Source organism: Leptonychotes weddellii, chromosome 4, assembly GCF_054177405.1.
Source record: "Leptonychotes weddellii isolate Sample4059 chromosome 4, ASM5417740v2, whole genome shotgun sequence".
Lineage (NCBI taxonomy): Eukaryota > Metazoa > Chordata > Mammalia > Carnivora > Phocidae > Leptonychotes > Leptonychotes weddellii.
The window spans coordinates 28,821,336-28,837,491 of record NC_138372.1 but is presented as its reverse complement, the minus strand read 5'-3'; the positions used below and the strand labels follow the sequence as shown (position 1 = coordinate 28,837,491).

Sequence of the window (16,156 nt, the reverse complement as noted above, 5' to 3'; positions counted from 1 at the left end):
AATATTACTCAGCCATCAGAAAGGATGAATACCCAACTTTTACATCAACATGGATGGGACTGGAGGAGATTATGCTAAGTGAAATAAGTCAAGCAGAGAAAGTCAATTATCATATGGTTTCACTTATTTGTGGAACATAAGGAATAGCATGGAGGACATTAGGAGAAGGAAGGGAAAAATGAAGGGAGGGAAATCGGAGGGAGAGATGAACCATGAGGGACTATGGACTCTGAGAAACAGGGTTTTAGAGGGGAGGGGGGTGGGGGTATGGGTTAGCCCGGTGATGGGTATTAAGGAGGGCACGTATTGCATGGAACACTGGGTGTTATACGAAAACAATGGATCATGGATCACTACATCAAAAACTAATGATGTATTGTATGGTGACTAACATAACAATAAAATTAAAAAAAAAAAGACTGAAGTGGGTCTAAATATTTTGACATGCAAAGATATCTAGCATATATTATTAACTGAAAGGAAGTTGCAGAATTTGTTCTTCAAAACAGATAAATACACAAAATAAATACGTATTAGCTTATATATATGTGCTGCTTATATGTGAATATAAATAGTAAGTAGCCTGGAGGTGCCTGGTTGGCTCAGTTGGTTAAGTGTCTGACTCTTGATCTCAGCTCAGGTCTTGATCTCAGGGTCATGAGTTCAAGCCCCATATCAGGCTCCACACTGGGCATGGAGCCTACTTAAGAAAAAAAAGAAAAGAAAATAGCCTGAAAGATACTTTTTACTTTATGTGCAATATACTGTTAATATTTTCCTAATTAAAAAGTAATTATAGGAAGGAGGGATAAGGAGTGATGCTTAATGGGTATGAGGTTCTCTTTTAGAGAGATTCAAATATTTTATTTATTTTGGGGTGTTCCCTTTTGCATTGACTCTTTGAGGTTTTTTTTTTTTAATTTAAATTCAATTAGCCAACATATAGTACATCATTAGCAAATATTTTAGAACTTGATTGAGGAGGTGGTTAAAAAACACTGATGTACTAAATGCCAATGAACTGTACACTTTAAAAGGTTTAATTATATGTTCTATGAAATTTACCTCAAACTGAAAAATAACAAATATAAATGGGGGAGGGGAAACTCATGTTTTTACTTAGGTAGCAACATTTTTCTTTCTTCAATAGTGATTTGAGAGGAAGGGTCCAAGATGGTAATGTAGAAAGACTCTGAACTCCCCTCCATAGACACAGTGAATGTATGCCTACATACAGAACAATTCCCCCTGAAGGACAACTGAGGATGGACTGAACAGCTTCTGAACAACAAAGGACAGAGGGACCACACAGAGAATGGCAGAGACAGAGACATGGTAACTTCAGGAACCCTATCCCAGATACTGCAAACCACAGTGAAAGTAGGAGGGACAGTACTGAGGGACCAGGAGGAGATTGCTCTCTGGGGCACAGAAAAAAAGCCACAGTTTAAAAGGGCAACTAGAATTTAAAGGAGCCAGCCCTTGAGTGTCTGCAGAACACAGGGGAATGTGCAGAGAACACTCTCTGAGGTCAGAGGGGCAGGTGAGCACCATTGTTTACATTCTTCCTACACCTTGATAGCAGAGAAAGGAGAGGGTCCGGGAACCATAGCCAGCATGACCACACTAGCCTTAGCTACCCTGGGGCATAGGAAAAAAAGTCATGGTTTAAAAGAAAAACTGGAATATAAAGGAAGCGGCCCTAGAGGAGCTTTGGTAACACTCTATAGGGTTGGAGGGGCTGGCAAACACCATTGTTTATGCTTCCCCTCCACCTTGATAGCACAGATAGGAATAGGGTGTTGGGGCCCTGGCCAGCTGGCTGCCTTAGTGAGTCCCAGCTATACCACCAAGGCATCTCCCCTACCCCTGCCAGACTCCAGCTGTCCCACCAAGGCAACCTCAGTGTGGTGCACACTGGGACAACCCTGGACAGCACCCACTATGGCTCCAACCATCTTGCCAAGGCAACATGGGCACAAAGCACTCTAGGACACACAAGGCCCATACCTCCTTCAACTCCAGATGACGCATCAGGGCACCACCTGCATGGAACACAATGGGACTTCCCAGCCCACATGGACTTCAGCCCCAGCTGCCCTGCCGGGCCCCCTCTGCATGGAGCACCTAGAGACCAGAGACCTCTTGACCTGTGCATGCCTCAACTCCAGCCATCTCAGTAGGCAGCCCTGATACATAGTGCTCTGGGAACCCCAATCCATGCCTGCTACATACAGCTCTAGGCAGCCAGGCACATGTAATCTACACAGGGAATGTTCCTACAGAAAGTCATTCCTTCAAACTAGGAGAGACAGCTGTTCCATCTAATTTGCAGAAACGAACACAGAAAGTCAAACAAAATGAGGACAGGTGGGAATATTCTCCAAATGAAAGTGAAAGACAAACTTAAGAAAAAGAACTATACAAAATGGAGATAAGCAATCTACCTGATAAAGAGTTCAAAATAATGGTCATAAAGTTGCTTACTGGACTTGGAGAAGCATATGAACTCAGAACTTTAACAAAGAAATAGAAAATATAAAAAAGAACCAATCAGAGTTGAAGAGTACAATAACTAAGTGAAAAATACACTAGAGGGAATCAACAGCAGATTAGAGTTGCAGAAGAATAGACTGGTGATCTGGAAGACGGTACTGGAGAGTACCCATGCTGAACAGCAAAAAAAAAATTTTTTTTAAATGAGAATAGATTAAGGCACCTCTGGGTCAACATCAAGCATACTATATATAAAACATGAAGGGGGAAGTAAAAATTTAATGCTTTTAGAATGCTGTTCGAACTTAAGTGACCATTGACTTAATATAGATTGCTATTTACATAGGATGTTATATATGAACCCAATGGTAACCATAATTCAGAAACCTAAAATACATACACTAAAAATAAAGAGAAAAGAATCCAATCATAACACTAAAGAAAGCCATTAAGCCACCAAGGATGAGAGCAAGAGAAGAAGAAAGGAACAGAGAATAACTATAATAACCAGAAAAAAAATTAACAAAATGGAAATAAGTGCATGCTTATCTATAATTACTTTAAATGTAAATGGACTAAATGCTCTAATCAAAAGACAGGATGGCTAAATGGATAAAAAACAAGGGCCATGTATATGCTGCCTACAAGAGACTCACTTCAGACCTAAAGACTCACACAGAATGAAAGTGAAAGGATGGAAAATTATATCCTTGCAATAAGAAGGGGAAAAAAGCTGGGGTAACAATACTGATATCAGACAAAATAGACTTTAAATAAATAAAATTTTTAAATAGCTATTTATTTATTTATTTGAGAGAGAGAGAGTGGAAGTGGAGAAGCAGAGGGTGAAGGACAAGCAGACTCCACGCTGAGCACAGAGCCCAACATGGAGTTTAATCCCACGACACTGAGACCATGACTTGAGCAAAAATCAAGAGTTGGATGCTCAACCGACTGAGCCACCCAGATGCCCTAGACAAAACAAACTTTAAAACAAAGGCTATAGCAAGAGACAAATAGGGCATTACATAATGATAGAGGAATCAATCCAACAAGAGGGTATAGCAATTGTAAATTGTAAATATCTATGTACCCAACATAGGAGCACCTAAATACATAAAACAAATATTAAGAGACATAAAGGAAGAAACTGATAATAATAATAGTAGGGGACTTTAACACCCCACTTACATCAATGTATAGATGATCCAGACAGAAAATCAAAAGGAAACAGTGGCTTGAAAGACACATTAGATCAGCTAGACCTAACAGATAGATACAGAATGTTCTATCTAAAAACAACAGCATATACATTCTTTTCAAGTGCACATGGAACATTCTTAAGGATAGATTACATGTTAGGCCACAAAATAAGTCTCAATAAATTTAAAGAAGATTGAAATCATATCAAGCATCTTTTCCAACCAAAACAATATGAAACTAGAAAACTATGAGGAAAAAAACTGGAAAAAACACAAACACATGGAGTAGTAGACAACACACTACTAAACAACCAAGGAGTTAATGAAGAAATCAAAGAGGAAATTTAAAAAAATATCTGGAAACAAATGAAAATGAAAACACAATGGTCCAAAATCTCTGAAACACAGCAAAGGCAGTTCTAAGAGGGAAGATTATAGCAATGCAGGCCTACTGAAAGAAATAAGAAAAACCTCAAGTGAACAATTTAACCTTACACACACCTAAAGGAATTAGAAAAAGAACAAAGCCTAGGGTGCCTGGGTAGCTCAGTCAGTTTAGTATTTGACTCTTGCTTTTAGCTCAGGTCATAATCTCAGGGTCGTGAGATCGAGCCCTGCAACGGGCTCCCCACTCAGCAAGGAGTCTGTTTGGGATTCTCTCTCTCCCTCTGCCCCTTCCCTGCTTGTGTGCTCTCTAAATAAATAAATAAATAAAATCTTTAAAAAGAAAAAGAACAAAGCCAAAAGTTAGTAGAAAGAAGGAAATAATAAAGAGTAGAGATAAATGATACAGATAAAAAAATAATAGAAAAGATTAATGAAATCAAGAACTGGTTCTTTGAAAAGATAAAATTGAGAAACCTTTAGCCACACTCATTGGGAATAAAAGAGAACTCAAATAAATAAAATCAGAAACAAAAGAGGAAAGGTAACAACTGATATCACAGAAATATGAAGAATTATAAGACATTACTATGAAAAATTATACTCAAACAAATTGCACATCCTAGAAGAAATGGATAAATTCCTAGAAACACAATCATCCAAAACTAAATCTGGAAGAAATAGAAAATCTGAACAGACTGATTACTACCGATTCAATTAACAAAATTGAACTGGTAAATTCCCAACAAACAAAAGTCCAGGACCACATAGCTTCACAGGTGAATTTTCCCAAACATTTAAAGAACATACCTGTTCTTAAACTATTCCGAAAAATAGAAGAGGAAAGAAAGCCTCCAAATTCATTCTATGAGGCCAGCACTACCCTGATACAAAAGCAAACAAGACACTATAAAAAAAAGAAAACTACGGCCAACATCCCTGATGAAGACAGGTGCAAAAATCCTCAACAAAATATTAGCAAATCAAATTCAACAATACATTAAAAAAATCATTCACCATGATCAAGTGGGATTTATTCCAAGGATGCAGAAGTGGTTCAATATTCTCAAATCAGTCAATGTGATACATCACATTAAAAACAGGAAGCATTAAAACCACATGATTAGGGGCGCCTGGGTGGCTCAGTCGTTAAGCGTCTGCCTTCGGCTCAGGTCATGATCCCAGGGTCCTGGGATCGAGCCCCGCATCGGGCTCCCTGCTCGGCAGAAGCCTGCTTCTCCCTCTCCCACTCCCCCTGCTTGTGTTCCCTCTCTCGCTGTGTCTCTCTCTGTCAAATAAATAAATAAAATCTTTAAAAAAAACAAAAAACCACATGATTATTTCAATAGATGCAGAAAAGGCATTTGACAAAGTACAACATTCATGATAAAAACTCTAAACAAAGTGGGTTTAAAGGGAAGATACCTCAACATAATAAAGGCCATAAATGACAAACCCACAGTTAACATCATACTCAATGGTGAAAAACTCAAAGCATTTCTTCTAAGATCAGGAATAAGCCAAGGATGTCCACTCCTCCCACTTTTATTCAACATAATAGTGGAAGTGCTACCTGCAGCAATCAGACTAAGAAAAGAAAAGGTATCCAAATTGATGAGGAAGAAGTAAAACTGTCACTATTTACAGATGACATGGTACTATATGTTTAAAATCCAAAACTCCACCAAAAAAAAACACAAAAAACTACTAGAGCTGATAAATGAATTCGGTAAAGTTGAAGGTTACAAAATTAATATACAGATATTTGTTGCATTTCCTTTTTTATCTGTTATATTTCTATACACTAATAATGAAGTAGCAGAAAGAAAATTAAGAAAACAATCCCATTTACAGTAGCACTAAAAAGAATACCTAGGAATAAACTTAACCAAAGAGGTGAAAGATCTATACTTTGAAAACTATAGGACATTGATGAAAGAAGTCGAAGATAACACAAACAAATGGAAAGACAGCATGTTCATGGATTGGAAGAATTAATACTGTTAAAATGTCCATCGTACCCAGGCGCCTGGGTGGCTCAGTTGGTTGGGCGACTGCCTTCGGCTCAGGTCATGATCCTGGAGTCCCTGGATTGAGTCCCGCATCGGGCTCCCTGCTTGGCAGGGAGTCTGCTTCTCCCTCTGACCCTCCCCCCTCTCATGTGCTCTCTCTCATTCTCTCTCTCAAATAAATAAAATAAAATCTTAAAAAAAAAAAAAATGTCCATCGTACCCAAAGCAACTTACCAATTCAATGAAATCCTTATCAAAATACCAATATTATTTTTCAGAGCAGAACAAATAATTCTAAAATTCATATGGAACCACAAAAGACCCTGAACAGCCAAAGCAATCTTGGGAACAAAGCTAGATTTATCACAATCCCAGGTTTCAAGATATACTACAAAACTATAGTAATCAAAATGGTATGGTACTGGCACAAAAACAGACATGCAGATCAACAGAACAGGATAGAGAGCCCAGAAACAAACCCACGCCTATATGGTCAGTCTATCACAAAGGAGGCAAGAGTATACAATGGGGAAAGGACAATCTTTTCAATAAATGGTGCTGGGAAAACTGGACAGCTACATGCAAAAGAATGAAACTGGACCACTTTCTTTTACCATACACAAAGATAAACTGAAAATGGATTAAAGACCTAAATATGAGACCTGAAACCATAAAAGTCCTAAAAGAAAACACAGGCAGTAATTTCTTGAACCTTGGCCTTAGCAACGTACTTATGGATATGTCTCCTGAGGCAAGGGAAACAAAAGCAAAAATAAACTATTGGGACTATACCAAAATAAAAAGCTTTTACACAGCAAGGAAAACCATCAACAAAACAAAAAGGCAACCTACTGAATGGGAGAAGGTATTTGCAAATGACATATCTGATAAGGGGCTAATATCCAAAATATATAAAGAATTTATAGAACTCAACACCAAAAAAACAAAAAATCTGATTAAAAAATGGACAGAGGACCTAATTAGACATTGTTCCAAAGAAGACATACAGATGGCCAACAGACACATGAAAAGATGCTCAACATCACTCATCAGGGAAATGCAATTCAAAACCAAAATGAGCTATCACCTCACACCTGTCAGAATGGCTAGTATCAGAGAAGAAATAACAAGTGTTGGCAAGAATGTGGGGGAGGGGCACCTGGGTGGCTCAGTCATTAAGCGGCTGCCTTCGGCTCAGGTCATGGTCCCCAGGTCCTGGGATCAAGCCCCACCTCGGGCTCCCTGCTCCATGGGAAGCCTGCTTCTCCCTCTCCCACTCCCCCTGCTTGTGTTCTCTCTCTCACTATGTCTCTCTCTGTCAAATAAATAAATAAAATCTTGAAAAAAAAAGAATGTGGGGGAAAGGGAACCCTTATGCCCTGTTGGTAGGAATGCAAACTGGTTGCAACCACTGTGGAAAACAGTACAGAGATTCCTCAAAAATTTAAAAACAAAAATATTACTATATGATCCAGTAATTCCACTACTGGGTATTTAAACAAAAATATTATTCAAAAAGATATACACAGCCCTATGTTCATTGCAGCATTATTTACAATAGCCAAGATAATGGAAGCAATCCAAATGTCCACTGATAGACGAATGGATAAGGAAGATGAAGTACACACACACACACACACACACACACACACACACACACACACAGGAATATTACTCAGCCATAAAAAATAAGATCTGAAAATCTGCAGTAGCATGGATGGACTTAGAGTATTATGCTAAGTGAAATAAGTCAGACAAAGAAAGACAAATACTATATGATTTCACTTACATGTGGAATCTAAAAAAAAAAAAAATTAAGCAGCAACAACAATAACAGAAAACACTTTCATAAACACAGAACAAACTGGTAGTTGCCAGAGGGAAGGGGGGAGGGGCAAAGTAGGCGAAGGGGATTAAGAGGTCCAAACTTCCTGTTATAAAAAACATAAATCATGGAGATGAATACTAAAGAATAGGGATAGTCAATGATATTGTAATAACATTGCATGGCAACAGATGGTAAGTACATTTATCACGGTGAGTGTTGTGTAATGTATAGAACTGTCAAATCACCATGTTGTACACCTGAAACTAATATAACATTTTATGTCAACTATACTTCAATAATCAAATTTTTAAAAACAGTGATTTGGACACTCTGATATTTGAATCTCAAGCCCTTGCTTAGTTAAATACTTTAAGAGCCCACAGGTTTTAACAACCATGAAACAAAAATCCTCCAAAGAGTAGTTGTCCTTACCCACTAAGACCAGGTTGCCATAGATCTCCAGCATCACCTCTTTGTACAGGGCCCTTTGTACAGGGTCTAGTTGCCCCCACTCCTCCTCGGTGAAGTCCATGGCCACATCCTTGAATGTAACAGGTTCCTAAAAGACCAATGAACAGTAGTTCCTCTTAATCATCTACACCAATGTTTGTGGTACAAAGGGTAAACTTAGAAACACTGAAAAAGGTAGAATAGAGGAGACTTCAGAGTTCTGCCCTAAGCTGTAAGAGTAATTAAAGAATTAAAATATTTTAAAAGATACATATTATCTTATGCAGAGGTTCACTAACCCTAATAATACAAAGAGCTCTTAAAAGCATATGCAACTAATGAATTGTTGAACACTACATCAAAAGCTAATGATGTATTAGATATTGGCTAATTGAACATAATAAAAAATAAATTTAAAAAAAGCAATTAGAAGATAAAATGCCCCAGTTAAAAATGGACAAGTGAGGGGTGCCTGGGTGGCTCAGTCGGTTGGGTATCGGAGTCTTGATTTTTGCTCAGGTCATGATCTCAGGGTTGTGGGATCAAGCCCCCTGTCGGGCTCTGCACTCAGTGCTGAGTCTGCTTGAGATTCTCTCTCTCCCTCTGTCCCTTCACCCACTCTCTAAATAAATAAGTAAATAAATAAACAAAATCTTTTAAAAACGGACAAGTGAGGGTGCCTGGGTGGCTCAGTCGTTAAGCGTCTGCCTTTGGCTCAGGTCATGATCCCAGGGTCCTGGGATCGAGTCCCACATCGGGCTCCCTGCTCAGCGGGGAGTCTGCTTCTCCTTCTCCCACTGCCCCTGCTTGTGTTCCCTCTCTCGCTGTGTCTATCTTTGTCAAATAAATAAAAAATCTTAAAAAAAAAATGGACAAGTGAAAAATGATCTAAGTAATTCCTAGAAGAAAAATAAATGCCTCACAAATTATCAAAGAAATGGACATTCAGGTAATAAGATACTATTTTCTTCTATCCATTGTATAAAGATTAAGACTTATAATACCCATTATTAATGAGAGTGTGAGGAAACAGGACCCGCCTATACTGATGGAAAGAGTATAAATTAGTAAAAACTTCTTTGGAGAACAATTTGGCAGTATTTATCAAACATCCTTTGATCTAACACTCCCAATTCTAGAAATTCATCCTCATTAAGATAACTAATGACTTCCTTGCTCATAAATCCAATGGAAAGTTTTCAATCATTTTTATGCTTCACTTCTTGGTATTATTTGGCCCCAATAACCACATGGTTTTCCTCAAAACTCTACTCCTAGAGTCTGGCTATCATAGTAATCCAGTTTTTTCCCTACCTCTCTGATCACTCTCAAGCTCTTTCTCTACCCATCAATGTTGGGGTTCCCTGGGTTGGATCCCAGGCTCTCTTCTCACTCTCTCTATACGATCCCATCTATGCTGACAGCCTCAAATGCCATCCAAATGCTGGAAGCTCTTTTTTTTTTAAAGATTTTATTTATTTATTTGTTAGAGAAAGAGACAGCGCACAAGCAGGGGGAGTGGCAGGCAGAGGGAGAAGCAGGCTCCCCGCTGAGCAAGGAGCCTAATGTGGGACTCGATCCCAGGACCCTGGGATTATGACCTGAGCTGAAGGCAGACGCTTAACTGACTGAGCCACCCAGGCATCCCCAAATGCTGGCAACTCTTAAAAGCACTTTGGCAGCCAAGACCTCTAGCCAGGCCTAGAGTTCTAGACCCCACTATCTACTTGATGAACATTCAGTATGAAGTAGGTAATTGATAAATATTTACCAAATGAAATAAAAATCTACTTGGATATTTCAAAGCCATCTAAATCAACCTCCTCAATTCTGACTTTATCTCCCTTTCCAAACCTGCTTCTCCCAACGTTCCCTAACTCAAGAAACCACACCTCCAACCTCTTGGATGTTCAAGTCAGCAAAATAGGTATCATCATTTACTTCCTCTGTGTCATCTCTCACACCCGCTCCATCACTAAATCTTCCTAAAGATCTCTTCTCTCTCTGCTGCCACCACTATTCTGAGCCACCATCCCACCTCTGCCTCCTCATTGGTCTATACCATCTTGCCTTCCTGCAACATAACCTCTACTCTGGCCCCTCTTTTTGTGACCATTCCTTAAATATCTGTGTTCCTCAAGGGTTTTCTCTAGTTACCTTCTTTTTCTTCTCTTGTCACATATCGGCTGGATGATCTCAACCAAGCCCTTGACTTTAATGACCATATACATGGTGACAACTCACCATGTATCTTTAACCTGGATCTGTCTCAGACCTTGATATCTAACTTCCTTCTAGACTTCTTTAATTGGATGTCCCACAGGAACTTCAAAATGTCTTCTAACTCCCCCTCCACAAACACACATGTATACATCTCCATCTCCTGTTACTTATCTCAGTGAAGAGTATCATTATCATCCAGCTGCCCCAAACTTGTGTTTCAGCCTTAACTACTCCCCATTCCTCACTCCCCACAACCGTACACAGACCCATAGTGTTATATGTGTTTTAGATACATACTTGGAGATGTCCATTTTCTTTATGTACTTATTTATCTACACAGCCACGTTCCATTTCATTTTAAAGTTATAATTCAGCATTAAGTTCACTGAACTCTGCCTAATTAGGCAGGCTAACAGGTATCTTTATTATTAAACAAATCTAAAGGTTCCTTGATCTGTCATTCTTTTTGGCAACACAGCAACTTTAAACACCCTATGTCTAGGAAATTCTTCACTTTATGCATCTGTGTGTCTTCAAGATAGAAGCCAGAAACTCACTTGCCAGTGTCCCTTGGTTAGCCAACCAGATGCACATGCACAAGTCTTTAATTCAGAAGCTAATGGCTGGAAATGGTAAGGATGACAGCAGAGGCATCCAGTTCCAGAGGCAGTAGAGCAAATGTTCTAGGGGTGGTGTCTGCAGCCCTGCGTCAGCAGTGCAAACTGGGTGTCTGCTCTGCAGCAGTGGTCTCTCCACTGGGATGGTCCAGTTGTGTGATTTGGGCATTGTTCCAAATTGTGTGGCTTCCAGGTTGTCTTTCTGGCCTTTGAGGAGATTCTGTGAGCTACCAAATATCCTTCAATAAGTTTCTTTTAGGTAAAGAGGATTTTGGTTCTTTGAACAACTGTCATTAGAAAATCTATTACTTCTGTAATCATAACAAGTGAAAGACGAAAACCTATATGATCATCTCACAGGATGGCAAAACAACATTTAATAAAATAAACTTCTGTGTCAACTATACTTCAGTTAAAAGAAATAAACAAGAAATGTCTAAATTTAAAACCCATTTAAAGAACAGTGGTCTAGGTACTTGGGATACATCTGAAATAAACAGAGAAAATACAAACCAAAATGAGAATAAAAGATGTCAATATGCAATGATTATTTTTAAAAACAATAACTATTTCCTTAGGAGTTCATAACCCTTCTGATCATATTAACAACCTTCTGACCCCCATGTTCACAAAATGTAAAGTTTTCATTTGATTAGGAAGATATCATTTCTATTTTTAAGCACACTTGTAGATTCTTGAACTATCTTACAGACTAACTACCAAGAGCAAATACAGCTGCATTCATACCCAAATAGAGTGGCTAGGTCTTTTTCTTTCTTTTTATTTATTTATTTTATTTTTTATTTTTTAAAGTAGGCTCCTTGCTTAGCATGGAGCCCAACACAGGGTTTGAACTCAGGACTCTGAGATCAAGACCTGAGCTGAGATCAAGAGTTGGACGCTTAACTGACTGAGCCAACCATGTGCCCCAAGAGTGACTAGGTCTTTTTTTTTTTTTAAGATTTTATTTATTTATTTGAGAGAGAGCAAGAGAGCATACGAGAGAGAGAGAGAGAGCATGAGTTGGGGGGGAGGGCATTGGGAGAGGCAGAAGCAGGCTCCCCGCTGAGCAGGGAGCCAAATGAGGGACTCCATCTCAGGACCCCAGGATCATGAGCTCAGCCAAAGGCAGATGCTTAACCAACTGAGCCACCCAGGTGCCTCATAAGTGACCAGGTCTTAAAATGCTCTTGGGAAGAACTGGCAGTTTGGGCAATAGGCAAGCACATGTCCCACAAAATGAAAATCATTTTATGGGATTACTGAAAAGCTAGTGCTTTTCTTCTCAATTATTGCACTATAAAACAACTACTATGAATAAAGATGTGATAGATCTTTTAGTGTGGTTATTGGATGCATTATAGTTCTAAGAAGAAAGAATAAGTTGTACTGTGGGGAGACTCTAAGAATGAAATTCGGTGCCTTTTGTAAAGCCTTATAATAATTCACTAATGATATTTCAGTCTTGAAATCAACATCATCAATATTTAGCGTATAATAATTGTAACTCTTATTTTCTAGGACTATATATTATATGTGACTTAAAGACTGAAAATTAATAAAAGGAAACCTCGTTCGGCAGGGAGAGCTCTCACACTCTACCACTGGGTCAACTGCAGACCCAACAAGAAAAGCACCTGTTGTACCTTCCAAGTGGACACTACTTTAGCTACTACTTTATTATCCCAGCAGGAGGAAGAAAGGTTTTCTCCTGCCCTGACAATAGCCCAGCCAATGAGAGACTGTCACAACTCAGCCAATGAATAGGCACTATACTCTGAACTCCCAGTTTACTCTGATGGACTTTTTGTTTGTAACAGCCCTCCCAATTTCCCCCACTCCTTTCCTCTATAAGAGAGCATTCCTCTCCTGTGTTCTCCAGACTTGTCTACGGCTTTGCCTTAGTTTGCTTGTCCCTACTTGCAGTTCTCTGCTTTTCCTGAATAAACCCATTTTTGATAGTAAAATAAATGGCAGTTTAAATGTTAACAAGACACGCTTAAGACATATGTTCTGGATACCTAGCCCCTGTCTTATTCTGTTTCAGAATCCTCACAAACTTATTTCCTATATAAAGCATTTGTTATAATGAAGTGAATTAATGCAAAATTCTAAATCCAGAGATACAACAACTTCAGAAACAAAGCTGATCAAAATAAATGCCCAATAATTAGACATGTTCATACTGGAGCACTTGTTTTCATTCTTAATTATGAGAAGCTTTTGGGAACTGGCTGTAAAAATGAAAATATTCAAGTTGGTCTTGAATATAGAAATATTGCTAATATTTTGACCTGGTCTTGAATATTGGGAGATTGACAATATTTGTTAAAGAGTTTGTTTTACAAATTCACAAAAATAAAATTGGATTTGTTCTTAGTCAATAATGAATGATCACATCAGTTACACTTTGTTATTTTCTAAAATTTATTCCTAAATATAATAGAGATGTTATTATAAATGCCTAAAACCACAGTTTTTAATACCCAACCCTATGTTTTATTTCAGCTATTAAAGAAAAAGCAACATCAAGTCTATATATGGCTGTACCACTACAGATCGTGTGGAAAAATCACTGGCAGTGTTAAGATGTCTCATATTTATAATGATCCTACACACAGTGAGTAGTATAGGCCCACATAAATTAGCTGCTGATATAACTATATACTCTAAGCCTCTGATCTATTTGGTCTTATATAAAGAAAGCACAACCTCTGGTTCTTCTTCTTCCTCTTCCTCCTCTTCTTTTTTAAGTAGTCTCCATGCCCAGCATGGAGCGTAATGTGGGGCTTGAACTCATGACACTGAGATCAAGACCTGGCCTGAGATCAAGAGTCAGACGCTTAACTGACTGAGCCACCCAGGTGTCCCATGGTTCTTCTTCATATTCCTTGCTTCTAGAATGCCTGTGCAATACAATTGTAGTACCACTTGGCTGGGATTATTTTTCAATGCTATATATTCTTTTTATATATATAAAAAAGCACTGATCTACACAACTAATGAATTATTGAATATTATATCAAAAACTAATGATGTATTATACTTTGGCTAATTGAATTTAAATTTAAAAATTTGAAAAAAACCCCACTGATCTAGCCCACTGGTTTGATGGAATGCTAGCCTGTATTTCTAGGCTAGACCTTTAAATCATGACCTTCCCCCTGCCCAGAGTATGTGCTAATTAATTACTATTCATCTATGGAAAGAAAACTTGATAATAAAACAACAAACATCTCTAATAACTCCCTCCCACATTTCATTTGCTACTTTTTTCTGATAACAAAAGTGCTATAGAAAATAAGAGAAAACTACAGAAAAAAATACATAATATATAATCACATTGCCCCCCAAATAACTGCTATTTATATTTTGGCATATATATGTAGATTTTTTAAATTGGGAATATTCTTTACAACTTAAAAAATATTTTTCATTTACAGTATCATGAACTTTTCCCTTTATTAGTAAATATTCATCTACACCTTGTTAATAGCCACAGAATGGTTACCTTATGGTTACATAATTTATTTAACAGTCTCCCTATATTGAACACTTCAATTGCTTCCCAGTTTTTATCACTATACTGACTATTACTATTACTCAATGCAAGTTATATCATTGTATTTAAATTGTATGCACTTATCAACTTTTTTCTTTGGGTAAATTCCTAGAAGTAGAATTACTAGGTCAAAGATATAGGCACTTTAAAGACTTTTTTTTTAAAGACTGTATTTATTTATTTATTTGACAGAGAGAGAGAAAGAGCACACAAGCAGGGGGAGTGGGAGAGGGAGAAGCAGGCTCCCCGCTCAGCAGGGAGCCTGATGGGGGGCTCAATTCCAGGACCCCAGGATCATGACCTGGGCTGAAGGCAGATGCCCAACTGACTGAGCCACCTAGGCACCCCACACTTTAAAGACTTTTGACACATATTTCCAAAAGCCCTCGAAAGGTTTGTGGCAGAATGACATTTTTAAAAAAGCACATATCTACCATTTTCAGGTGGCCAAAATGCCATTTCAATATTTTATAATAGACATTTCTTGGATTACTAGTAAAGTTGAAAAATACTAACCCAGATATAAAAATATGTGTAAGTTTTACAGGCCAATAACATTATTTTACAAAAACAAGGAATTTCACCTAACTAGAAACAACTGAAAAAGGACTATTCTTTTCCCCACAACTGAAAATGAAAAATAAAACAAAACCACAGAGTGAGCTGGTATCAGAGTGGCAGGCAGTTGGAAGGCTTAGGTTTGCCCCACAGAAAGATGCCAACAGCAGCACTGCTATGTCATACAGAACCTGTGCCAGCTGCAGGGTGGGGAGGTTAGACTGACTCTAAGGAACGGGAATCATCTAGTAGCATCCTCTAAGCTACTGGCAGAAACAGAAGCAAATTCCCTCTGGAGGAAAATGTCCCATAGGACTCATACATATTAAGATCAATCAGTGAGCTAACAATTAAAGTAACCAAAGGTGAGAGTCAGCAGGAAACAAATTTAGACTACGAACAACTATAGATATTGAAACTACTAGACACAGAACCAGAGCACCAATACATAAATCATTTGAGAAAATAAAAGATGCAATTATAAGATAATCAAGCAAAGAAATTATCTGGAAATAACATACAATTGTGAAAAAATAAATGGAATGTCTTAAGAGGCATTAAAAAGGAACTTCTAAAGAATGCACTTAAGGGGGAGGAAAAGATGGCGGAGGAGTAGGGGACCCTATTCCAACTGGTCCATGGAATTGAGCTGGATATCTACCAGACCACTCTGAACACCCATGAAATCAGCCTGAGATGTAAGAAGATAGATCTGGATCTCTACAAACAGACTATCACAGGGGGTTGGTTCTGAGGTATGAAGCAGAGAGCCGTGATTCTGCGGGCAGATATGGGGAGATAAAAAGAAGAGGGAGGCTGTGGGG

General features: G+C 38.3%; 1 long non-coding RNA gene across 1 annotated transcript in view; it reads right to left on the bottom strand.

Moving 5' to 3' along the window:
- Positions 1-7,994: 7,994 nt before the first annotated feature.
- LOC102727927 (uncharacterized) overlaps positions 7,995-16,156 on the bottom strand; it is a 12,270-nt gene continuing 4,108 nt past the window's right edge. The window contains exon 3 of the long non-coding RNA XR_014144833.1: positions 7,995-8,481. This is a non-coding gene — a long non-coding RNA (uncharacterized LOC102727927). The remainder of the gene's footprint in view (positions 8,482-16,156) is intronic.